This window comes from Pseudopipra pipra, chromosome 2 (assembly GCF_036250125.1).
Source record: "Pseudopipra pipra isolate bDixPip1 chromosome 2, bDixPip1.hap1, whole genome shotgun sequence".
NCBI lineage: Eukaryota > Metazoa > Chordata > Aves > Passeriformes > Pipridae > Pseudopipra > Pseudopipra pipra.
Window position 1 is genome coordinate 115,296,475 of NC_087550.1, and position 25,585 is coordinate 115,322,059.

The window sequence follows — 25,585 nt, forward strand, 5'->3', positions numbered from 1 at the left end:
TGATCACTGTGCCCAAAATGGCCCCCAACCTTTACATCATCCACAAGTCCTTCTCCATTCACAAACAACAGGTCTAGCAGGGCACTTCCCCTGGTTGTCTTCCTCACCAGCTGTGCCAGGAATTACCTTCCACACATTTGAGAAGTTGAAGTTTGTAGAGAACAAGGGCTAGCAATTGTGAGACTTATCAGAAGTCTGCTGGAAATACAACACAGCAGAGATGAAACAGTCCAGGATGTTCCTGGAATGTATGGAAGGCTGTGTTTTTTCCAGCTGTGCCATGGTTTCCGGTTCGTCCTGTTTGTTGCCCATGCTGTGGGAATTGGTGTAGATGCACTAAAACCCAAATTGATGATCACCTTTCTTCTGGGGTGACCACTTTAATGGGCCTCCATGGTTTCTAACACATGAATAACCCTTGTTTCTTTGCTTCCAAGGGGATTTCCATCCCCTATGTCCACTGACACGGCAGACAGAAGGACCTCGCTGTCACCATCCCTCAAACATCAATGTGCCACCCCAGGCTTAGATCTTGTGAGCCTGGTTTATCCCCATTCCCTACCAAATCTAGTTTAAAGTTCTTTCAATGACTCCTGTTAACTCCTTCACAAAGATTCTTTTCCCCTTTTAAGACAGGTGTACCTTGTCTGTCATACAGACCAACCCAGGATCAAAACTCTGACAGTGACACCAGGCTTGGAGCCATGTATTGGTCTGCTGACTCTTCCTGTTTCTTCCCTCATCATTCCCTGCAACTGGAAGGATAGAGTAGAACACTACTTGTGCTCCTGATCCCTTAATCAGTTGTCCCCAGGACCTGAAGTGTCTCTTGATTGCCATCAGGATTCTTGTTGCAACTTCATTGCTGCCTACCTGATAAATCACTGATGGATAATGACCCGGGGGCTGTACCAGGGTGAGAAGCTTTCTCTGCACATCTTTAACCTGGACCTTGGGGAGGTACTACCCTAAGAACTCTAAGAAGTGGTTCTGGTCTGCATTCTGGGCCTCTGTTCCCCTCAGGGGAGAGTTTCCTTTGACAATGACCCTTTTCTTTATGGAAGCAGTTTTGACACAGGACATAGACCAACTTAACCTTGGTGACTCCTCCAACCTCGATGAACCATTGTCCTCATCATTGTCTGGCTCCTCTTGCACTGGAATCACTTTGCCCTGCACAACACTTGGCATTATCTTAGGTAACTTTGAAAACACCTGCAACAATTTTCTCATTTATGTTGTTAACAAGAACTCAAATTCTCAGTTTTTGCTCCTCATCTTTATAAACATTCCTATATTTAGTAGTAAATTTTTCATGCTGAAACCCATATTCATCAATTCACCTCAAAGACCCATGTTTGCTGCAGTCTGAGGGTCCATCTTACTGAGGCAATAGAAACATGCAGCTCTCAAAGGCACACAGGGGACCGATGTAAATAACTGCTCTCATAATTACTGCTCTTAACACCTCATCCAGAATGACAGGTATCTACTCATGGCAGGACGGGAATGGAACTGGATATAAAATTGAGACTCTGTCCGTAGCAAGATGTCTCCGTGCTCCAACTTTTTATCCTCTGCCATATCAAGTAAATGTTACTGTAAAATTGGTAAGAATAATTTATAGAGCTTGCAAATGTATAGAGCTTGCAGGGCTTCTGGCAGTATTACATCATGGAGCTTTGCATCAATGTATAGTTCTTATAAGATAAGAATTTGGGAGTGCTGGCTGGTCTCTTAACACAAAAACCATTTGTGTTTCTGTGGTTGTGTGACTAGAACAAAAAATCACTTGAGTGTTTGCCACGTTGATCTCAAACTCCGGGAACTTCTGTGGAAATAACACTTGTTTTGTAGAAATAACACTTCCTTGCACGTGTTTTGAATCACAGGAAGAGTGGCAGACTGGATGATTGGTTCATAAAGGGAAAACCTTCCCCCAAATAAAGTAGAGTGACTGTGTTACTAACTCCCAGCAGTTTGGAGGCGTGCCTGTAGCCAGTCACATCATTTGTGGCTTCCTGGGTGTATTTGTAAGTGCTTGTCATAAAAGGTCTCATTCATTTTGGTACACAGAAGCTTGAATCAAAGCATTCTTTATAGAGCTCTTGAAAAGATGCTGTTGAAGTTGTGCTTTAAGAATAATTATGGTTGAATCTTTGGTCCACTATGTCTTATCAGAGTATTAATGAAGAAACACAACCACCTAAACAGCCAAAGTTTAAGTTTAGGCATGGAAAGAAAAATGGAAGAGTGAAAGACTGTCTTTTCTGTCTTCTGGAATGTTTTAAAGAGACTATTTGTGATCAATAACAATTATATATTTTTCTCCTAGAAAAGAAGATTTGAAGGGGTCGAAGGGCTCTACATTAGGGTGCAAAAACTCATAATAATAAAAAAGCCATTCATGTCAAAAGGATGGTGGCATATGAGATTCAACCTGGTAGAGGCACACATGATTCAAATCGGGTTGTTTGCTAATGCAGCTAGTTCATCTAAGTGGAGAATGGCAGAATTTTATATTCAACAAAAGCTTTTGTACCAGTGATATCACAGGAGCCTGTTCCATAGCTATTTCCCAGTGACTTCATACCCACTCTGCATTCTGGGCATCGGGTAGATTGCAACTCCTGCACTTGGAGACATGACAGAATAAGGCTTGATGGGACATGATTCAGGCAGATTGGGCTTCAGGCAAAACTACCTCCAGGTAAGATTCTATCCCAGACATTCAATAAAATTATAGAATCATAGAATCCTTGAATGGTTTAGTTTAGAAGGGACTTGAACGATCATCTTGTTCCAACCCTGCCATGGGCAGGGACACCTTTCACTATCCCAGGTTGCTCAGAGCCCCATCCAACCTGGCCTTTAACACTTCCAGGGATGGAGCATCCACAGCTTCTCTGGGCAGCCTGAGCCAGGTCCTCACCACCCTCACAGGGAACAATTTCTTCCATAAATACCAGCTTCTCTCAGGTCATTTGTGGTTGAAAGAAAGGCCTGGTGAGCTGGTTATTGAGGTGTGTGCCTACAGCAGCCTGTGGAAAAGCACTGCTCAGGAAACTAGGGAACTTGATTTTATCAGTGCAGAGTCTTCGAAGCTGCAAATGAACCAACCCTTGAACAAACGCCCTCAATAACAGGGCGTGTTGCAGAAGAGGGAAGTCCTTTGGCATGTCTGTCTTCTCTCTGCAACATATCCACTTTGCTTGTGCTATGGGTTGAGCAGTTGCTCATTTGTCACATATTGCATCTGGAGTGACTCCAAGGAAACTGGGAGATTGTCTCATTGACATCTGGTTGCTGACATATTAACAAGAACTTTGGTTTCTGTTTCTCACTTCCCTTCCAGAGATGGTTATATGTTGAACAGTACCAGCGCGAGGATCAACAAAACTTCACAAGTTCCTGTGAAGTCAGGAGCCACAAGAGCTGGTCACAATTCACAGAGTGTTTCTACTCCACTACATGATAAAATATACTTTTCTCCTCTTTCTTTTTCGGTTCTTTTTATTTTGTGCAAATGTTGGTAGAAAAAAGAGCTTGCAGTTTGATTCCTTCAAGTGTTTGTGTTGGGAGAGCTCTTGTCGCATATGTTCACAGAGAGAGAACATAAAAGGGGCCTGAGGATAGACAAAAAATCTGTCTGACTATCTGACAAATAGTTACAGAAACATTTTGCATATTTACCCATCTTCTAAAAGAAACATATTGCTATGCAACAAAAATGTGTTTACTATAAAATGACATAGACAGTAGCGCTCAGAACATACTTGAAAGAGCTGGATTTTGTAAGCAGCTCATTTACATAGAGACACAAGAACATTTGAAGCCTAAGAGACAGCATCAAGGAATAAAAAGACATCCCCTGGGACCAGCCTCCATTAACCTTAGGTTTGCACGGTTTTCTTTTCCTCTCAGGACTGAATATTTGTTTAACTATTAAATCAATTCATGAAATCATTCTGTGTCCTTAAAAGTCTAGTGAGTTACTGCCGTGCCACCAGATTAGTCTAAATTCCTCTTGTACTGATGCTAAATTTAATTACTCTGTTATATCACTGGCAACTTATATTTCTATAATTTCATGCAAAATAAATTCCTTCTCACTTATGGGGTAATGCTCCTTCTCAGTTACAGCCTGAGACCTGCTGATTTTTTACTTAGTTATCCCAATAGATGGTTGGCATTCAGATTCATTTTTTCCTCTCTCCTCGTCCAGGCTGTGCCTCAGTGAAGCATCAAATTGAAGCCAAATGGATGTAGCATATTCAAATTTCAACCTTGTTACTGAAGGGAATGCCAAGAGTTTAAAAAATGTCAGGCCTTTGAGATTGAAGAATAAGATGCTGGGAAAGAAAACTTTCAAACTCAGCAAGATGATGACTTTTACCTCTGGGAGTTGGATATAAAAATCTCTAAGTAGCTAAATGAAAGATGTCCTCAAGCACTAATGATAATAGAATGCTAAATGTAGATATTATGATGCATATAAAACCCAGAAAATAATTTCATAATGCAATTAAGTGGCTAAAATCCTTCTTCCCAATCCAACACTTCAAACTTCTACGTGAGAAAAGAGGCTTTGGAAACCTAACCAAAATAACAAGTTTCAGTTACTTATAGTTAATGTGAGATTAAATATATTTTGCTCAGGGATTTGTTAGCAGAAAAGAGAGATTTTTCACTTCTGAATAGCTATGTCAGAGCACATCTGGGTTTACAGCTCAAAGTTGTTGCCTTTTCTACATAGCTGTGCAGTAGTTTCTCTAATTTCAGGTTGTTTTACTGGTAAATACAAACTTTTTCTGCTGGTTGCAGTGCGAGAGATGAAGGTTCCCTGTCGGTTTGATTGAACAGCTCATGGACTTGCAAATTTGAGCTTAAAGGTAAAAATAGAAGTCTCTCTAAAATATTACTTTCCCAGGGACCATCCGGATTTTTCAGTGGCACTTGCAGAGGTTGGTGCTATCCCTGATTTATGTCTCAAAAAGTGACATTAGAGCTAAACAGGAGACTGGATGCCAACCAGGTCCAGAAAGGGAAAGCACTAAAATGGAGCAGGGTGGATGGTCACACTGGAGAATGTGAGATGTAACATTGTCACAAGGAATATTCATGTTGGTGTGCATGACATGGGCACAATATTCTGATGAGGGCTGCAAAAGTTCCAGCTTGTCTAGGTCTATGGAGATCTTAAAGAAAAAATTAAGCTGCCATCTATTAGTAGTAACTGAATATTAACAGTGACCCTGTTTGGGGACAGGGACAACCAACTAGATTGGCTTTTATGTTGCTTTAAAGTTGTATTTTCCTATGATTCAAGGTCGTCTCTGTCTACAGCTGTGCTTTCTTAATCCTTAACATTCACACAACAATTAAAAAAGATGTCCAGTATATCTGATAACAACGTATCTATTTCTAATCAAGACTATGATGACAACTTAAATCATAAGATAGCAATATATATTAATAATAAAGATGTAATATAGGTAATCTAAAACTAGGCCAAGGAAGAGCAATTAACACCTTTATTACCTGTAGCATCAGGGTCCCGAGGGGCTTTATTTTTCTGTTTACAGGCTACATCTTCTCTGCACCAGCAATACCACATGAAATGGAGTTCTAGCTGAGAGACATTTCATTTAGAGCAAATATTGAAACTTTACAGATGCTTGCCTGCAGCTGTACAGAAAAGACAAACAGCCTGCAGACAAGCCGGCCCCACAGAGCTTTTTTCTTGCTTAGTTTTAGCAAGCTAATATGAATATCTACGCAGATGGAAAACGAGAGCTGGGATGAGATGTTAATAGAACCCACTGGGAATCAGGGGCCTGATGTTGCCAGAAGCAAAGTCCCTTCAACTCTCCGTGCAGTGGGGGAGACGTGAGGGTGCACAACACTCTGCTGAAACACACCACAGAGAACAAGATCTGTCGAAGCCCCATCTTGGCAGTGCTGAAAGGAAGCAAGGTGGCTGTGCAAACACCTATAGAAACAATGCATGGAAAGAAATCAGGAGGGAAAGCCTGCTCTGTGACTCAATGCCCCGGGTGTGTGTCACAGAGGAAATTTGGCTCCTATAGAGAGCCACGTGTTTGTATCCCAGAAGAGGCCATGACCCAGCAATGTGAACTGACAGCCCAGAAAGCCAAACCACACCCTGGGCTGCAGGTGAGGGGGGAATTCTGTCCCTCTGCCCCCTCAGGTGAGACCCCACCTGCAGAGCTGCCTCCAGCCCCGGAGGCCCAGCACAGGAAGGACATGGAGCTGCTGGAGCGAGTCCAGAGGAGGCACCAAGATGATCAGAGGGATGGAGCAGCTCTGCTATGCACACAGGCTGAAAGAGCTGTCTGAGTTCAGCCTAGATAAGAGAAGACTGGGGAGACCTTACAGCAACCTTCCAGTACCTAAAAGGGGTCTACAGGAAGGCTGGAGAGGGGCTGTTTACAAGGGCATATAGTGATAGTACAAGGGGGAATGGCTTCAATATGAAAAAGGATAGGGTTAGGTAAGGTATTAGGAAGAATTTCTTTGCTGTGAGGGTGGTGAGGCACTGGAATGGGTTTCCCAGAGAATTTTTGGATGCCCCAGAGTGTTAAAGGATGGGTTGGATGAAGCTCTGAATGATCTGGACTAGTGGAAGGTGTCTCTGCCCACAGCAGGAGGGTTGGAACTATGTGATCTTTAGGGTCCCTTCTAACACAAATCATTCTATGATTCTATGCTTTGGGCCTGGAATAGACAGGTTAAATTTTTCCTGGTGTGGATGGACAGCAGAATGACCCTATAGTGCAGTAAGCCTGGTCCTCAGCTTCACTTCATTTCCTCTGGTTGGGCTCTGTAATGTCCTTGAGGGCACAACCCCTCCGGGAGCTTTGGCTGCTGGGGCACAGGGGCAGCTTACACACAGTGCAGCTGAGGGCTGCTTCTGCCAGGATACTCTGATGGAAGGTGACTCCCTGGGGTCCAGGAACATCAGGGGCTCCCCATGGTGGGTGTCAGATCAGGGGCTGGCATCCAGAGCCTGTCCCACACCTCCAACCAGAGTCAAGGCATCCAGGAAACACCAGGGGACAGCCCCACCCACGGGCATTGGGCAACTCTCTGGGGGTGGGATGGGATGTTGCCCCATGGATGGGGTCATGATCATGCCCATGGACAGAACTGGATCAGATTCAGCCCCTACCTCATCACCACAGGCTTGGCTGATGCCCAGCTGTCAGTCCCAGCCCTGCTGCCCACAGGACACCCACAGTCCTGGCCAGTGCTGCTCCCTGACATTCAGCCTCTCTTTTGCTCTTAGTGACAAACCTCGAGGGGTTACACAGGTTTAGCCTCACCCAGCTGGTGCTTAAAATTCATAAACCACGACTCAAAACTCCTCTTCCTTTGTAACCACAGCCGTTTATCCGACCACCACTGCTGTGTGCAGCTGTGCCACTTGCCTCTGCATCTCTCCTTACTTCTGTGAGGACGAGCTTCACGCACAAACAGCCTCCAAACTACTTCTGAGAAGGTGATCACCCAGCTGCAGGTCCTGCCTGCCTCCGTCTTTATGGACAGTGCCGTCCTTCAAAGCCCCCTCAGCCCACGCCGCAGGAGCCTCCCCTTTCCTCGCCACCTCCGAGGAAAGAGGATGTGCCACGAACCTTCCTCCTCCCCGCTGGCTGCCCCCAGTGTGGGCCGACAAAGTTTTAACCTCTAATCTGGTGTGGGAGTGGGAATTTGATCGACAGGCTCCAGCTCTGACACAGGAGGCCAAAAGCCTTTGAGGAATATGACTGTCTTCCTTATTAAGCCTGTCCAATTCCAGCCAACGGAGTTCTCAAACTAATCTCTGGTAATAGCTGCAGAAAGGGTCACTGCTTGAAAGGCACAACGTGATCGAGTGTTCCCTGGTGTTCTACTTTTCCATCTTCTTTCTTCCCTTTGAACTGGAAGACCGTGGGCAATGGGGATAATATTTCTCCGTGTGTGTGGAAAATACCTTACTAGGAAAACTAATTTATTCAGACGGAAATATCTTCCTTTTTCTAAATATGCAGAAAATCAAATGCACAGCAGAGCAGTAAAAAGGAGGGTTTTCCTTGGTTACAGTTTATTGCAGTGAAATTCCCTACTGTGCCAGAAGTAATGTCACAGTAATGAGTAATGTCACAGAGGTCCCAGAAAAGCACAAATTTTGGGTGAATATCATTCCATTTTTATTGTGAAACAGAATCACTGTTCTTAGGAAGGTTTAAAATGAGCTTTTCTACAAAAGAGTATATTTTCCTCCCTTGCAAGAATCATATGTTTTGACATGTTAAAAGTTGAAAAGAAGGGAAAAAAAAAGACTTGTATATCAAGAATATATAAATTGATTATACCATATTGTATATGTCAAGAATTGCTGTATACTTCTGGGTGGGAAGTGTCGCAGAGTCCCTCAGTTAGGTTGGAAATAACCTATTGGAAGGTTTCTTCACTGAAGTTGCAGCCAAACAAAAGTATTTTGGTTTCAAAGACAGTGTAGTAAACCAAAGCAGAATTTGAATTTCTGTTTAGTTTCCTGCAGTGCTCCACAACTCCATGTATTATGCACGTAGGGGGCTTTTGATTTCCTTTTATAAAACATGCCTGGAAAATCAGCATTTTTTGCGGTCCCAGATCCATCCTTTCCTCTGTGGTCAGGGATTTTCAGGGCTTACATGATTCTAATGCAAGTCAGTGACCTAAGTGCTGAGGCTTATTTCTCTCTTACAATTTAAAAATTGTTCAATATGAAAAAAAATCAAATTTTAAAACCCTGGAAAACGTTGGCTATCCATTCAAACATCTTAAAAACATTATTTGGTGTTTTCTTGCAGTGTTGTCATTTATTCAGTAACAGACTCAGTGGTCCAGCCTAACAGATTTTGTGGTGAGTTGGTTTTTATTGCACTTTCAAGCTGTTCTCTGTGTGTGTTTGTGTGTGATCACGTGTGTGTACATACCTGAAAATATCAGCACATTTGGTGCTGCATCAGTAAAAAAATAATTAATTCTGTCACTTATGTGAGAATCTGCGGTAAACTGTGTGTAAAAACCCATTGGATAAATACATTTTGTGCCATAAAATTCTATCACCTGCTAAGGCAGGTGTTGATGCTTCAAGAATACGCACACACACACTGCAGACAGTGTTGCAGACTGAAACCTGGAGTGTGTTTGTGTTCTTGTAGCTCTCCCTTTAACATCTGATTATTTGTTCAGGGCCGGTGTGTTGCTGCTGCTTATCTGTATATTGACATGATTGGTTCCATGTAGAGCACTTGCTTGTTTCTAACTTTGTTTGAAAAGACTATTTCAAGATGATGCCAGTGGGGGTGGGGGCATGAGAGGAAGAGAGGGAGAGAATATTTTTAATTAGTTTTGTGTAGGCAAGAGGGAGAGGACGGACGTATGTTGTAAACGTATCATCTTTTTTCTTTTACATTTTTCTTGTGATCTCAAGCAGCAAATAGACCAATCCCAACAGCCCTGTAGCTTTATTTGTGCTGTTTTTGGAAGGCTTGGCACTGCTAAGCACCCTCATTGTTGTTCCTGCTTGACATTCCCCGTCCTTGACATCTCCCCCTCCTTGAATCGATGATGACTGCCATCTCAGCCCTCGGGCTTCTCCACGGCTGCTTTCAACTGAGCAAGCCTCGCCCCTTATTTCTTGCTGCCCTACTTTTGCCCCTCGCCACCCCCTCTTTTAAAGTCTGCAGCAACTTTAATTCAGCTTTGCGAGCGTGTCGTGGAGAGACGTTTTGAGAGGCGGGAGGTTTGTACGACCCGGGTGGATCCCTGGTGGAAATTTCCTTGCGTCGGCGGAGTCGTTGAGGGGACTGGCTGCAACCAGCCTGGTCTGACACAACATGGCAGCTTGAGACAAGTCACTTGCCTGGGTAATACATTTAAATATATATATATATATACAAAAAAAGCAGTTTATGGTACCAGTGCAGTATCTGGATGGATATGGCCATCATGGAGTAATCGTGCCCATAGGGGATCGTGAGCTCTGGTTTCTTCTTGGTGCTTGATTACACCCCCAAGGACATGATTATCCCCTGCCAGTAGTCATATTTCTTGTTGTATCTCATAGCTTAATTGCAACAGCATGGCAAAAAAAACAAGGAAAAGGGAAAAAAAATAGTAGAGCTCAGGTGAGATATTGCTGAAATCACCGTAAGAGGCTGCGATGGTTTCTGAGCTGCCAGCTATGTATGTTAATTAACCCTTCTCAGAGGAAATCCACAGAGCTGTTCTTCCAAGAGAGATTCCCCCCGCTCCTCACACACACAGATATGTGGTGTAGTCTCTCTCTTGGTATCTCATGCACTGCTCCAGGCTCTTGATGTCAAAATACACCAGCTGAGAATGTAGGATAAGAACAGCCGTAGGCTTTCCTCTGGTCCTCAAGACATTTCAAATCTATATTTCCCTGATTAGTATAATACCCTGCTTCATCAGGAGCACAAATATTATTTTTTTTTCCTCCTGGTCTCCAAATGGGCAACTTTTACAGCAGTACGTGGAAAGCCTTAAAATAAAGAAAACAGAAAAACGTAGAAAACTCACCTGGGAGTCCAGAGCTCTAACCTATATTTACTTTTTCCATTGTGAGAAACATTTAAACAATTCCTTAACATTTATAACTGCACATCTGTTTGAAATAATTGAAACGGAAACGTTAAAAGAAATTACATTTTGCTAATCCATTTACAATGGTATAAATTGCTTCTCATAGCCAACTGCCAGACTGGCTGTTTTATTTAATAACTTTAATGCTGAGGTTCCCTCAGGCAAGGAGACAGTTTATCCCACCAACTGCAGGAGGTTTTACTGAAGTGTCCCCTGGCTATTGTCCAGGGAGTGTGAAGGAGCTCAGCTAACAGGTTCACTTGCACTCCCTGTCTCTGGGAAATAGAGCTGTTATATGTTTCAATGCAAACTAATTCTAAGTGAAAGAGGAAAAGGTGTAAACAATGCACCCTGGCAGATCAGACTGTTTTATTAGTGTACCACTGTGGCTGGGTGGCCAATAATTTATCATTATAAAATATGTTGTTATTACATTTTGAGAGCCAGCGACTGAGCAGTGATGACCTTTCTCCCCAGCAGAATCATGGATACATCTCAAATTTAAAGGACTCTCAAGCAGAAATAATGTCCAGTGGGATAACTCCCAAGCACAGCCATTTGACAGTCATTGTTTTCCACACTACAACTGTATCTATAGCTTTTTTTCTCATATTCAGTGGTGTCATGGAAGATAACTCTCTCTCCCACATCTCCACGATGTGCTGCTGCATTAGGCTGACTTTTTTTTCAGGATGTGAGTAAATATGATTTTCTTGGCTATGATCCTTTTTTTCTTTTTCTTTTTGTGAGTGTGTTGGTTTAAGTGGAATCGCTCAGTGCAGGGAAGATCAGGATACAGCCCATTTTCCCTGTTGTGAATTTCTACAGTACCTCGGTCTCTTTAGCTCATCGTGAAGGACAGTGTTAGATTCAGGCTTGGCCCCTCTCAGTTCAGCACACTGTTAGTTCCTTCAGCATGTGATACACTAGAGGAGCCTCAGATTTCTCCAAAATTCGAAAAGTTGCTGACTAACACAAGTGAATGCACTTTTCAATACACTGCTCTGCTCTGCACATTTAAATGCTGCCAAACATTAATTGTTTCTTTCAAAAGAACTTGTTCTTTCTTACAATGTGGAAGACTGCAGAAACACCTTTAAAATGATTTTTTTAATAAGTCTCATAAGGAGAATACAAAGAAATTTGCGAAGTGGATTAAAAATACGTGGAATCCATGTTTTTGATTAAAAATAATTAAACATTGTTGAAAACAGCAGAGGCATTATCAGCCATGTCTGTGTTTTCAGATTGTATCGATCATAACTGCTAACCATCTATGACTTATATGGGATCATAACTGCTTCTTTTTATCATTCCACTCAAAGAAACACATTTTTATTTTTAGGAAAGTTGCCCTGAGGCAAAGACTAGAAATCGTTCTCAGGAAGATAGTATAATTAAGGATTGATCTGCACAGTGGGGAGAAGTTGGATGAATCAGACGCTGACATTTCTTTCCTTTCACTTTTTCCCATGACTGAAAGTCTGGATTTCTCCCAACTAACATAAGACACTTAGCTATGTAGAAGATGTAGAGTTAGGAGTTTAGATATCCTTGATTGTCAAGGACTGTCAAAGCCACAGAGGTGCTTAAAGCACTGGCAATTTATCCTGTATCTTGTCATTGACTGCAGCAGAAGCCCAGGGCAAATATTCTCCTGACACCTCAAGTAGGTGCCTGAGGTTGGAAGTGGGATGAAAGCAGGCTGAAAATTTGGGTTTAGTTTAACAGAGAATACCTGTACTCAATTACCTCATGTGGAAACAGTGATAAATACCCACACAGCAAACCTGTATTCACAGAGGGAGGTCTTTGGCTTGTCTTCAATACCTTGATTCCCTCCTTTAAGCATATTTTTGGATTAAGAATTGCTCAGCAGTGTGTCATGATTGGGAACCCTACTGAAGGCATGCAACCTTTTATTTAAGTGCCTAGTTTGATTCTAGCTCTACACAAAATCAGTGAAAAACTGCGTGTCTTGTGCAGCCAACATTTTTCTGCAGCAAATTCTGGGCCCTGAGGTCATTGTATTTCTGCAGGTTGGGATACACAGGGAGATGGATATATCCTGTGCCTTGTTCTCCACGCTGCAGTAGAAGGAAGGAACCTGAGGAGATGAGGAATTTAATCTGCTTTGCCATGCATGATATTTTCTTTGTCGAAAAATTATCTCCATAATAAATCAATTAAAGTGTGTCTTTAATGAGCCACAGGCATTGAGAGAAAAATATAAGAATTCTTTCAAAATAAGACCAGGTTGAGAAGCTCTAAAAGATACACCCCTTAGAAACAAAAATAGTTTGGTTTATGTGCCACCTATCAAGTTCTTTCTGAGAAATATGAAGCTGTCTATCAATTATATATAATCGTGCTGTCACATACAACAATGAAATGCAAAAGGCCAGAAAATAACAGCACAGAATATCATAAATAACATTTATGTGGCTTATCTGACCCAAGCCTGAGATGATCAAGAGAGATATACAGGTCATTATCTACAAATGCTTGTGAAATTCATTTTGGTTACAGTGAGGAGGAAACAGGAAGATAAGTCTCAAAATAAACTGGAATTTAATCCAGGGATATTCTGTAGATTGACATGATTCAAGACAGCAAACATCTTGTGCTCAGTGAAGCCTCAAACAACATCTATCAACTTGATAGAGCTGGTGATGTTCTTGAGTAAGGTATCTAATTACTGAACTTTATAAAACAGCTTTGCCTTCTCATCAGTGCAACTAAATAAGCATTTCCCTGTAATACTTGTTTTTTTATGCTGTGAGAACTGATCATATCAAAATATACTAAGTCTGCCAAGAAAGGAGATTCATGAAGAACAGCCTTTCCCCTGGATGAAAGGACCTTATCTCTAGTGGGCTCTTCACAGGAAATTGAGGAGGAACTCAGTTTGCAACTCTGCAGATCATAGAAATCAAGGTATCCTGAATTCTGTTGTGAACAGAAGGCCAAAATTTTGGTATTACTTTACTGGCTTGGGGAAACTCTCTGAAGCTTTATGAAACCTCTTCAGCAATGCTTTTTGGCACCCCTGATTCCAAGTTCTGAGCCTTCTGGCTTTAAAACGGGCCAAACTATTTTTGTCCATCAAAGCAGAGGATTTACTTAAGAGGCTAAGATTATGATCTGGAAAACTGAAATCATGATCAGCTGATTCAGCAGCTTATTCAGGTAACAGTTGCCTTCAGTGCCCGGCCAAGCCATCACTTGTCTGTTGATGACGCAGTTTCCCTCTGGTGCTGCCTCTCCTCTGGCAAAGCAAAGTTTTTTGCACTTTCCAATTACAGTCAGGGCTGCCACAATTCCAAGGCTGCCATCTAGACACTCCTCCAGAATATGTTTCTTTAGTGCCATGGCAGTTTTCCAGCTTTTTCCCCTGCCTCCCTTCATTTGTTTTGTTAAGCTGCTTGGTTATACCAAAGTTAAAAACCTTTCTGACCCCCAAACCCCCCCAAAAATTCCCTTTGTTATAACTGTTGTTTCACACTGGCACAAACCACATTTCTGCTATTTCCTCATTTTACACACAAAATAATTCCTGTGCCACCTCTTAATGTCAAAGTTCCTTCTGACTATAGAGACATGTAATGTCTTCCAAAATGAGGGTGGATACAGCATGATTCAGACCTACAAGGTGGATACAAATCCCCAGGGAAGAATGTGTGTCCCACAGCAAGCAAAATTTCTCCTTTCCTTTGTTCTACTATTGGTTCATCTAACTTGTGATTTGAGAGGAAAAATTAGTTGTGTGAAAATGATACAAGCAGAAGACAAGCCTCATTTCTGTGCAGGAAGGAGGTGGTGGTGGAAAAGCTGCATCAGAAAGGTAAGCAACAGAATCCAAAAATGGCACCTGGTGGTTCACTCTTTGCCTCTAACACTCACTAGCCTGTGAAGCTGTCAGTTCTTGAGAGAATAAACAGACCTGGACTTGAAAAACCCTGGAAGTCCACATTTTTATGCCTTTTTGGCTATATTGCAGAAGAAATATTTAGCAACTCTTTTTTTTTTTTTTTCCCCTGAAGACAAATAGTCCTTTATGTTAATTTAAATAATTTTGTTATTTCACACCTCTTTCATGTTGTTCAGTGTAGTCTTGATCTTCTGAATACTGTGAATAAGTTTTGTGACTGTGTCTGTATGGCTGCTTCAGATGCAGGGCTATATCTTCTTATTCAGTCTTGTGGGGGAAAGAGGCCAAAAGAAACCTGATCCATTATGAAAGGAGATGTTCTGAGCCATTAAACCTGCAGACAAGAGAAAATCTGAGGCCAGAGCAGAACAAAAACCTTGTCATGAATTTTGGAAACAAATTGTTTGAGTAGAAAGTTCTTCTAAAATTCTCTGATAAGATGGAGTTACAAGTGAGATGACTTAGAAGTTCTTTTTCAGTGAATCGAGTTCTGCAGTCGAGGTGTGCTGGGGCACTGAACATATTTACTGAACTGCCACTTTCTTGGTGTGATGGAAGGATCTTGAGGTAATTTCCAGTGCAGGAAGGCCTTTCAGCTGTAGATTGCAAGGAGTAGATGTGGTGTACAGGCAGGCCTGGCTTGATGCACCTTCTCCTCTCTTTATCTGCTGCAGGGCTTTTCCTAGACAGGGCTTTTGGTTCAGTCCAGGGACCTGATCTTACTAAGTAGTCCAACCTGTAATGTAAAGAATAAAGAATGACATAGACTGTGCTGTGACAATGTTGAGGCTTCACAAAAAAGGACCTTTCTGTGTTTTATTGATATCAGATTTATTCATAGTCAGAATTTTTTTGTTTCTGATGAACTGATATGATCTCATTCATATCCAGAACCTACAGTGATTTTAACACTTCTAACTAGCCTGTAGGTAAATCCGTTTACAAGGAACTTTGTTTGATTCTCTGTTTCCTAAGGATTCCTTTTGATTGTTATGTATAATAAGAGCAGAAAGGGGTTATATAGAACTAGTAGGAAGTTCTGTTCCACAACAGTGAGCAAATGACTTTGAAAATTTTGCTGTGGAACAGTCATTAGACAGTTCAGGGTATCAGTGGGGTTTGGATGCCAGATGTCTTGATGTAAACGTTTGAGACTCTAGAAAATCAAAATAATCTAAAAGTGGTAGCAAGTTCATATTTAATGATGGTGAGAGGTGTTCTAATGGGTTGGTCTCCTCACTCCTTGAAACCCAAGACTTTTGCAGGAATTATTATAATAAATTACATTTCTGCAGTAAAAACTAAGCAGGTTTCTTTGGTAGCACCATGACCAAAGTACATCTCATTGATCTTTCCAGAAGAGATAGAAAGAACTTCCATCTTAAATATTTCTTATCATTCCAGTGTCTTATTTTTATTACATGTGGATCAACCTCACCCAAAATACACTCTAATTTTGTTCTGCAGGACAATTTCTAATTTTTTTTTTCTTTTTCTGTTTCTTTTTGAAACAGGGAGAAAGAAATCCAGAGTTATGGCATTCCCTATGAAAAAAAAAATTCTTCCTCTTAATAAACTAATTTCAATTGCCTTTTAACCACCCCATGCTGAGAAGAGGGGAAAATCCAATTTATTCTGCCTGAACTTCAGATTTCCCTGCAAACCACTTAAAACAAACAAAGTTATGGTGGTGTGGGAGTGAAAGCTTTAACCAATGACTTTTTCTGGAGCTGTTCTATCACCAGGGGACGGAGCACAGGTAATTTCTGAGGACTGTCTTTGCTTGGAAGTCACTTTGGAGAGATTAATGGAGAAGATGCTGTGAATCCCAACATGCTTAGGAGGAAGCATAAATTTACTGTACACCTCATAAGTGAGTTCCTTTGGGTTTTGAGGCCTTAAGGAGGCAACTTTTAAATCTGCACTCAGCCACATGCACACAATCTGCAGGAGAAATTATGATCACCTTAGCCAACGTGTTCTGACATAGTTAATAACCCCAATGAAGGCAGACCCAAGGTGACTTACTCTGTGTATTGTTGCACACAATATATTAATCAGAAAAGCTCTGCTTGTGGAGCAGCTTGCAATTCATCATCGTGTTGGACCCAGCAACCTCAGTTTCTTGGGGGGGAAAAAAAAAAAAGAAAGAATATTTTGGGCTAAGTGAAGAATCTTGCTTGAATTTTGATAATGCAAATGCACTTTTGATTTATTACAGTGTGGAAATCAAGCAGGGGAATAACTCACCTCCTTGGGTGTGAACACCATGGAACCAGGAGCAGCCAAATCCCAGAGAAGGAAGGGGGAGAAAAAGACTGGGATAAATATTCTCTCTCAGTCCTCCTCGGTGACATTGGGGATTATGAAGTGACTGAGAAATCACCCATAAAACTGGGAAAGAGTGATGGGAAAAATATGAGGGAGTGCCCAGCTGGTAAACTTTGATGTTTTGTGGCTACTAAACAAAGTCTCAGGTTTTGGGGTTTTTTTGGAGGACTTGCCTGTTGAAGCTCTGTGGTCAGAAGTAGGATTCTTTCTTCCTGCATCTTTGTTACTGCTAAAAAATAGTGCTGGAAAAAATCAGGCTTGATCTGGGTTTGGTTTTTGTGTGTTTGTTTGTTTGTTTAATTTCTTTTTTTAATTGGCATGATTTGTGTGCAGGTTTTTAAATTAAGATTTCCCTAAAAATATGTATTGCCAGCAGACATTTCAAAGCTGTTGATCATTAAACAGAGACGTGTGCAAAATAAAATACTGCTGACTTAACCTGTTGCCAAAATCTGTATTTTCAAGGTTAACTCTTCTTTCTCTTCCCTGAACCTACGAATTCTTACTGGTTTTCACAGTGTTTCCTCAGCTGCTTGAACAGTAGATTTTGAAGGTAATGATGTTATCAAAGAAAGATGAAATGCTCTTAAATTAGGTGAGGATGGATAAATGTAAAATATACTGATTTTTCAAACATTCACATGTATTTTCTCTAATAGAAGACTGTAGACTCAGTGCAGATTTTCAGTGTGATTTTCAGTCACTCACAGCTTTGGCCAAATTTTATTGCCCTTGAAAGAAATGAGAGTTTTCCCTGTATCCTCACTGAGTGCAGGGTTTAATCCATTACTTAATCCTAGGTTATCTACTAGAATTCTGTTTCTGTGGTCCTGAAAAACCCTTAAAAAAATTGTGCTTTTTATATATTGATATTTTTGCCCAAAATATGAGCATCACTCCTTGCTTACGGCTCTGTGCAGGACACTGGTGTGCAAACATGGAGCAGTTCGTGCTGTTGTATTAATATCCACCCAGAGAGCCCCTGCCTCCTGAGATTTAGGGCTGCAAGATTTCAAAAGCACCAAAAATACATTAATGCACAGTTTTAAGGCAACCCATGCAGCCTCCTCACTGTCCTGGCATCTCAAGAGTCCTCGTTCATCAGAGCTTTGCAACCTTCAGGGATCTCTTGAGCACATAAAAGGAGCTGTAACGTGCAAGAGCCTCCTTCCTTAGATGTTGTTTTGGCATAACTTGACCCTGGGTAGCTTTTTGAGACTGTTTCAGGATTAACTAAACAGCCAGGATGGGAAATTCAATGATTTGGATGTTGCTAAATTAGAGTTGTCTTGGCCATGACAAATAAGATAATTGGAATACAAAGCCATGCTACTCGAGGGAGAATTTTTCATGGTTCAAAGTGAAAAATGATGACAAAATCCTGTAATATATGTTTGAGGTAAACTAAGTTGCTGACCTGCTTCCAATGTATGTTCTAAGTTCCATAAGAAATCATTTTCTGGATGCTATAGCAAAATTATTGAGAGTTTACATCCTTAAGGAGAGTCATTTCATCAGTGTAGTGAAAGTTCAGGGTTTGCTACCATTGTAAAATTTGATTTAAAGGAATTAATAACATAAATGAATGCTCTTAAATAACAAGTAGGGCATTCAGGGTCCTAGGACAGAAATAAATTACCCTTAAATAAGGCACATGGTGTCCCCAGACAGGGATGAGATACATTTCTCCACTGGTTTGCTAACGGGTTTGTACACTGTTGGTGTTTTTCACACTGTGCAGCAGCCACCTAAAAAGATGTCTATTTTTTGGAAAAAAAAATAGAAAACAGGCATCAGCATTTTATTGTAATTCTAGCAACGATTTTTCACAATTGCATAGTTGTGAGGTTATTGAGAAAATGTGCTATTTTACTCTCAGATTTTTTTTTTTTACCTTTTCCATCATTTACTTACCTTGTTTTGATTATTCGAGTGTTGTTTAATAAAGCAAGTAGTCTCTGGACTTTGCTAAGTACTGCAAAAATTATAAATGTACTGTTATTTCAGAAATCAGACCTGGATAGAAATTAATTTTTTGGATGTTAAAAAAAATGTTTATCAACAAAAAACAGCAGGGAAAAAAAAAGTCTCAATTGTAGCTTGGTGAGCTTTCACAAAAAATCTTTACAGTATATATATTTCTGGAGGTTTTTTTTATATTTCCATGTAGATACTTCAGCCCATTACCCAGAGTTTTTCACACATAACCTTTCGTCTCTTGGGTCTGAGTTTCCTCTGAATTACTGGAGGTTTATGCCAGAGCGATTCCATTTAGTCAGTTCCTCGTGGAGTCATCTGGATTTACAAAAGTTCACAGTAAAATCAGCCGACTGCTGGGGGAATTCTGGTGGAAATGCATCTCACCACAGTGAACAGTGCAGGATGTTTGACCCTGGGATCATTCTGGGGTTTGTGGCTGCTGAATTTCAAAACACGTTTCAGTGTTTTCTTGATTTAATCATAGAAAAATATATCGTAAAAGGTGTGATTATAAAATTAATTAACTTGAGCTTTTCTTATTTCTCTCCTCTTTTATCATGTTTTGTTTCTGTCATGGAATTCACTTCTGGTTTGCCTTTTACTTCGTTTCTCCCTGGTATGTATGATTATATGTGTATGTATGTGTTTGTGTGAGTTCAAGGTATTAAGAATGGACTTGCATATCAGGCAACAGAGGAGAGGCTGTGCAGTTTTTCTATCACTAATAAAATGACTATTTCCATCCCCATTGTTATACATTCTTGGTATATTCAAAATAAATGTATAATGCCTTCCCCTTGACTTTTTTTTCCTTGTCGTTCCTGGAAGAATCATTAGAATTTTCCCTTTCAGGAAAATACAGCTTTTCTTTATTTTGTACAAATGCCCATCTTTCTGACCTTGTGTTAGTACTTTCTTTTGTCTTTTCTTCAGTGAAATCATGTCTTTTTGCTGAAAGAGTTTTTCAGTATTTCTCTATAATAACAAAGAACTCTAAAAAATTGCAAAGTAGCCACTGAACAGACTATTGCACCAAGCAATATTGGTTGGTGCTGAAGTTTATGTATATTTTCTTTGCCATTACTTCACATAATTCTAGTACAACATACTCTTGAACTCCAGACACCACAGAAATTGAGATTTTCAGATTATATAAAAATGAAACTGTAAATTTTCATGTAACTGTTGGTTAATTTGCAAATTCTCTGGGTGTTTCATTGTTCATTGCTTAAACACTTTGCAAGTCTCTTCAGTTTTGTTGTGGTTTTGTTTTTTTTTTTTTCCTTAGATTAGCAGTGAAAAATCCTCTGCCTGGTTTCAGTGTAATTAAAGAATCAGTATTTTAGTTCATGAAAACCTATTGTTAAAAACAAAGAAAAAGTGAAACTCTAAACAGAGGCTATTTTAGAAGGAGGTGTAAACAACAAAATACGTCTCTGGATCAATTAACCTTTCCATAAAAGAGAAAACATTCAAGATACAAAAACTTCTGGAAGCTTCCATTTAAAAATGTGCTGCAGCACAAGTGGTTATTCTTTCTTGAGAATTTATTTATTAAGTAAGAGAAAATTAGAAATCTTTTCCTTAGAACATACAGCTAAATCACAATTTTAAGAATTGGGAGACACTCCAAAGGTTAACCCCAAATCTGGGGCCTGGGGCAAGACTTTTTGACTTGTGATTGTTCCTACTTTTCCACAGGAGACTCAGATGTGGGTTTTAATGTTTCCTTTGGACCTTCTAAAAGGAGTGCTGCTCCAAGGAGTGATGCCAGTGATTATGGCACACCAAACACCACTGTCACTCCTGGAAGTGGGAGTTTCAGCCTGATGTCCCTCATTCAGTCTTTGGAATACTGGGCTAGGTTGGACTCCTTGGAGGAACATAAATCTGCACGTGGCAAACACGTTTTGGCTTCTGTTCACAGGCTCCTCAGATACAAGACAGTCTCAGGAGGGAGAAGATAAGAAGCACGATGTTTGTCAATACCTGCTTTGATAGGTAGGATCAACCTTAATCTCACACCTAAATCCTGCCTTCCACCCCCGTTCTGACGAAGAAAGGGAAGCTCATTTTACTGGATCTGGCTGAAGGTGGATGCAAGATTAAATCCAAATATGAGTGTGGGTGTATCTTGAATGTGTCCCCTGACAGAGAGATGTGTACTGACTTTCCAGGTAAGGATGAGTCAAAATAGGAACTCTCATGGGGAACCTTCTGGGATTTGAATGACAGAGGGAAGGGAAGGTTTGGGAAGGTTTGGGAAGGTTTGGGAAGAGAAGAGAAGAGGAAGAGAAGAGGAAGAGAAGAGAAGAGGAAGAGAAGAGGAAGAGAAGAGGAAGAGAAGAGGAAGAGAAGAGGAAGAGAAGAGGAAGAGAAGAGGAAGAGAAGAGGAAGAGAAGAGAAGAGAAGAGAAGAGAAGAGAAGAGAAGAGAAGAGAAGAGAAGAGAAGAGAAGAGAAGAGAAGAGAAGAGAAGAGAAGAGAAGAGAAGAGAAGAGAAGAGAAGAGAAGAGAAGAGAAGAGAAGAGAAGAGAAGAGAAGAGAAGAGAAGAGAAGAGAAGAGAAGAGAAGAGAAGAGAAGAGAAAAGAAAAGAAAAGAAAAGAAAAGAAAAGAAAAGAAAAGAAAAGAAAAGAAAAGAAAAGAAAAGAAAAGAAAAGAAAAGAAAAGAAAAGAAAAGAAAAGGAAAGGAAAGAAAAGGAAAGAAAAGAAAAAAATTTTCCTTTGTTTGTTTGCTCAAGTATATATTCTTGGATTTAGCTTTGCCTTGTCCCACACCATATCCCACAAAAAGTGTCAGGTCACAATATCCAGGTGTTTTGGAGACTACATGATTGTGTGTTGGTCAGCTGTGGGTGACTGCTTTCCTCCTGAGTGATTATCAATAAATATTCCTGTCACAAATACTGACTGGAATTTTCTGGAAAGTAATTAATTGCACAATCAGCCAACTAACAGTTGCAGCTGCAAGTCACAACTTAGTTTTTTCTCACTAATAACAGTGTTATACTCAACTGTTCTGAACATGTTGCACATCTGAGAACAACATTTTCCATCCCCCCGTAAATTAATCTTGGCATTTTTTGTGATTGTCTTATTATGTTATGAGGAAATTCAGAGAAACTGGGAGAAGGAACAATGGGAAGGGGGAAAACGCAAGGACATGTTGCCATTCTTCCTTCTGTGGCAATGTGGAGTTATTTTGCAATTGTTCTGCAGATTGTCAGGAAAAGAAGAACGTCTTTCAGTTCTCAGCTTTGATCTTGGTGTACTCTACCACTACCTGGAGTTGATGACAGGGATGGAAAGAAGCTGATCTGTGAACTAGTAGAGAAATACATAATTATGCCAGTTCCTAAAAAAAAAAAAAAAAGAAATGCTCCTTTTCTGGTGGCCAACATGACTGTTCTTAGTCTATTCACCCCCCTATTCTATGAACAATACACAGTATTATCAATAGTACCATGCAATACCTGCCTTTCACAAAAACCTTCATGTACAGCCCTCCTAAAGTACTTTGCAGACCAAATGGAGGTTCTCAAATTCTCAAGTAAAATCCGAGTTGGATATTGGTTTTGAGAGAACAATATTGTTGCATGCCTTTTCAGTACGTGGGTATGGTAAATTCTTTTATATATATATATATTAAAACAACCGTTTAAATTTTATTTGCAATCTCTGAGAGAGTATAAAGACCTGAGAGATTATATATTCCTGTTCCCTACAATCTAACAGGTATTCCTACACAACTTTAAAGAAGTCATTTCTAAAATCAATCTAAAACAAAAATTAATTTAAGTTCATAATTGGCAGTTCTTCTGCTCCCATCAGTCATTACTAGTGTGACCACAATTCTTTTCTCTACTCCACCCTTACACAAAGAAATCCTGGCTTCCAGTCAAATGTTCCCCTAAGTCTTAAAATTTAGCTGAGGAGAACTACAAGATCTAGGACTACATCCCAGACACAAGTTCAGTATAGCTTTTGAGACAAAGGCTGGCAATTTTAGGGAAAGAAAAAAAAGAAAAAAATTCACTAGGAAAAAAATCACCTCTTTAAATGATCCTCAGTCAACCTGAGCACTATTTACTAAACATACCCTCCAACTATGAATTTGCTCTGTTTGCTGCATTGATCTCATAATGACTTGCAAATAGACAGCAAGACACAGTTCAAATTGACAGTCTAAACAGAAATGTAAGAAGAGAGTAATTAACTGAAATACAGAAAAATTGAGTTAATTTTCTTTCAGTTTATGTCTAAAAATAATTCCAGGAAAATAAGCATCTAATGTGCATTCTGATTCCTTTAGTCTGGGACAATAAATTGGAAAAAAAAAAAGGGAGAAAAAATTAATAAAGAAAAAATTAAGTGGAATGAAGAATAGTTATGAGGGAGAGGATAAGTAACCTATGCAGAGCATGGCCAGACATCAGTAAGAAACAGAAGCTGTAGGAAATGCAGGTATGACAGGATGCTGGAAGCACATGCAGGATAAAGGGATAATCATTGTCAGAAGGCATCAGAAAAAGTGGTCTCTACAAAGTGAGAAACAGCCCTTTCTCATTTCCACAGTTTAATCCCAGAAAGATGAAGGTTTCCTGTTTGACTAAGTAGTAATGACTACAGGTTCCTTGTGAGAGAACGACCAAGCTGCCTTTTTACTGCCTAAAAACAGTTCTGCAAGTTCTGCTTGCTCAAGAGATTCAGACAACAGGCAGATGAAGGTGCTGCCACAGTGGTGAGGAGAGAAAGGCTGAAATCGTTGTGTCACCAGTGAGACTGAGCTGATCAGGTGAATTAAAAACTGTAATTATGACTCAAGTCTTTTAACATATTGTTCATAGTTGATGGTGAAGGAATAAGTCCTAAGCACTGTTGTTATTCAGGCAGTAGTGCTGCTTCCATTGAAGTTACTGGGGAAAAATCTCTTTAATTCTGGTGGTACTGAACTGAGGTGTATTGATCCCTGTCAATTCACTTCTAATTCTTTAATACTCCCAACGCAGCATTTGGGAGCTGGGAGCGGCGGGGAGCAAACTGCTGCTGCTCTTTTCTGTGCATTGAAATGACAGAGGATTGAGGGGACTGGAGGAGAAGGTGCCTGCACTTTCATGATTGCTACATTTCAATCTTTGGGCTTCGAAATTGCCATCTCCTTCTTTGTGCAGCAGGTCCCTGAGGGAGAGCCACAGGCTTCCATTCCACGTCTGGTTCTGTCCTTCCCTGTGTTATAAATGGACTCCAAAGCTGACTCTCCTTTACACACTGTGGCTTTGAATCCTGTGACTTTACCTTCACAAAAGCTGCCTGAGCCTTGCAGTAAAATTGCTCCTCAGCTCTCACTTCTGTGCTGCTGATCAGGCAAAGGGAAGGGGAAAGAAACCCTTCTCTGCAGCCCTGCTCTAGCCACGCACTGTCAAAACCCTGCCAACGGCTCTCCACGCAAATGAGCCTCCAGCTGACAATGTATGTTTTTAATTTAGCTCACATGGTTCTACATGGGCAGGTGAGAAGGGCCCGTTTCCCTTTTTCATTTCTTTTTTTTTCTCCCCCCCCCGCCTCGTGCTGGTAAGTGCATTTCATCTTGTAACTCTTACTTTGGATTAAAAAGCTGTTGCCTTTGGCGGTAAAGCAGCACAGCAGGCTGAGGAAAGTAAAGCTTCCTTTCATTGCCGTGTTTGAAACTAGACGAAGTCATCACATTACTTTAACAAGCAGAAATGAATGAAAATGTTTAATAGGATTATGCAAGCATGAGTAGCTGTATAGCTCTGTTCTAACTGCCACAGATTCTGCTCCTTGTGATTCATCCCGCTGGTGGATAACGTGATCCTCTGTTTTCCCCTGCCAGCCAAGTCAGGATTTTGGTGTGAAGATCCTTGCAAGGTGAGATCTCTCCAATGATCCATCTCCCTCTTTTCAGAACGCTGAGTCCCCAGGCACAGGGCTGAGCTGCAGATCTGGCACCAGGTTTTGCTGCCACTGAGCATTTCATACCTCACACTGAAATATCAGCAAGTCTTTTTGCACACAGAAGGCAGTGCCACTCCTCTGTCGTGGTAACGTGTGGAATGAAAATCAGAGCCTGGTGGTCCTCCAATAACTAGCTCCGGATACACGGCCTTGCTGTGCCACACAGCATGTCTTTGATGTGTTTCACCCCCTGTGGAGCAATGTGGGTGCTGATTATGATTTGGTGAAGAAGGTTGGAATTCATCTCTTCTAATTTTGGACGGCTGAGCTTCGTTTGCACTGGAGAAAAAAGGTGCAGTTTTCTTCTGGTGTTGACTATTTTTCTCCAGTGACTAGATTTCTTTCTATAAATTACTTTCATGTTTTTAAAATGGGGTTTTTTTATTATTTTGAAGAAATTACAGAATTGCAGAATCAAAGAATAACTGAGGTTACAAAGGATCTCTTGAGATTGTTGATTCTGGTCCCTCTATTCAAAGCAGGGTCAACTACAGCAGACTTTTGGGATTGGTTTTTAGTGCAAGGCTAAGAGTTGAACTTTATGATCCTTCCAACTCAGAATATCCTGTGATTCCTTGGGACCATGTCCAGTCAGGTTTCTGGTATCTTCAAGGATGGAGCACTCAACAACTTTTCTGGGAATATTGTTCCCAGTATTCGGCCACCTTTACAGCAAAAAAACATATTTACTATGTTTAAGTGGAATTTCATG

General features: G+C 40.6%; 1 long non-coding RNA gene across 2 annotated transcripts; it reads left to right on the forward strand.

Annotated features, from left to right (window-relative positions):
• Positions 1-2,397: 2,397 nt before the first annotated feature.
• Positions 2,398-14,123, forward strand: LOC135407190 (uncharacterized). 2 transcript variants are annotated; one of them, XR_010426750.1, is made up of 5 exons: positions 2,398-2,710; positions 4,825-4,892; positions 8,856-8,908; positions 11,274-11,350; positions 12,696-14,123. It is a non-coding gene; the product is annotated as an uncharacterized LOC135407190 (long non-coding RNA). The 2 variants fall into 2 exon arrangements; XR_010426751.1 differs by lacking the exon at positions 4,825-4,892.
• The last annotated feature ends 11,462 nt before the right edge of the window (positions 14,124-25,585 follow it).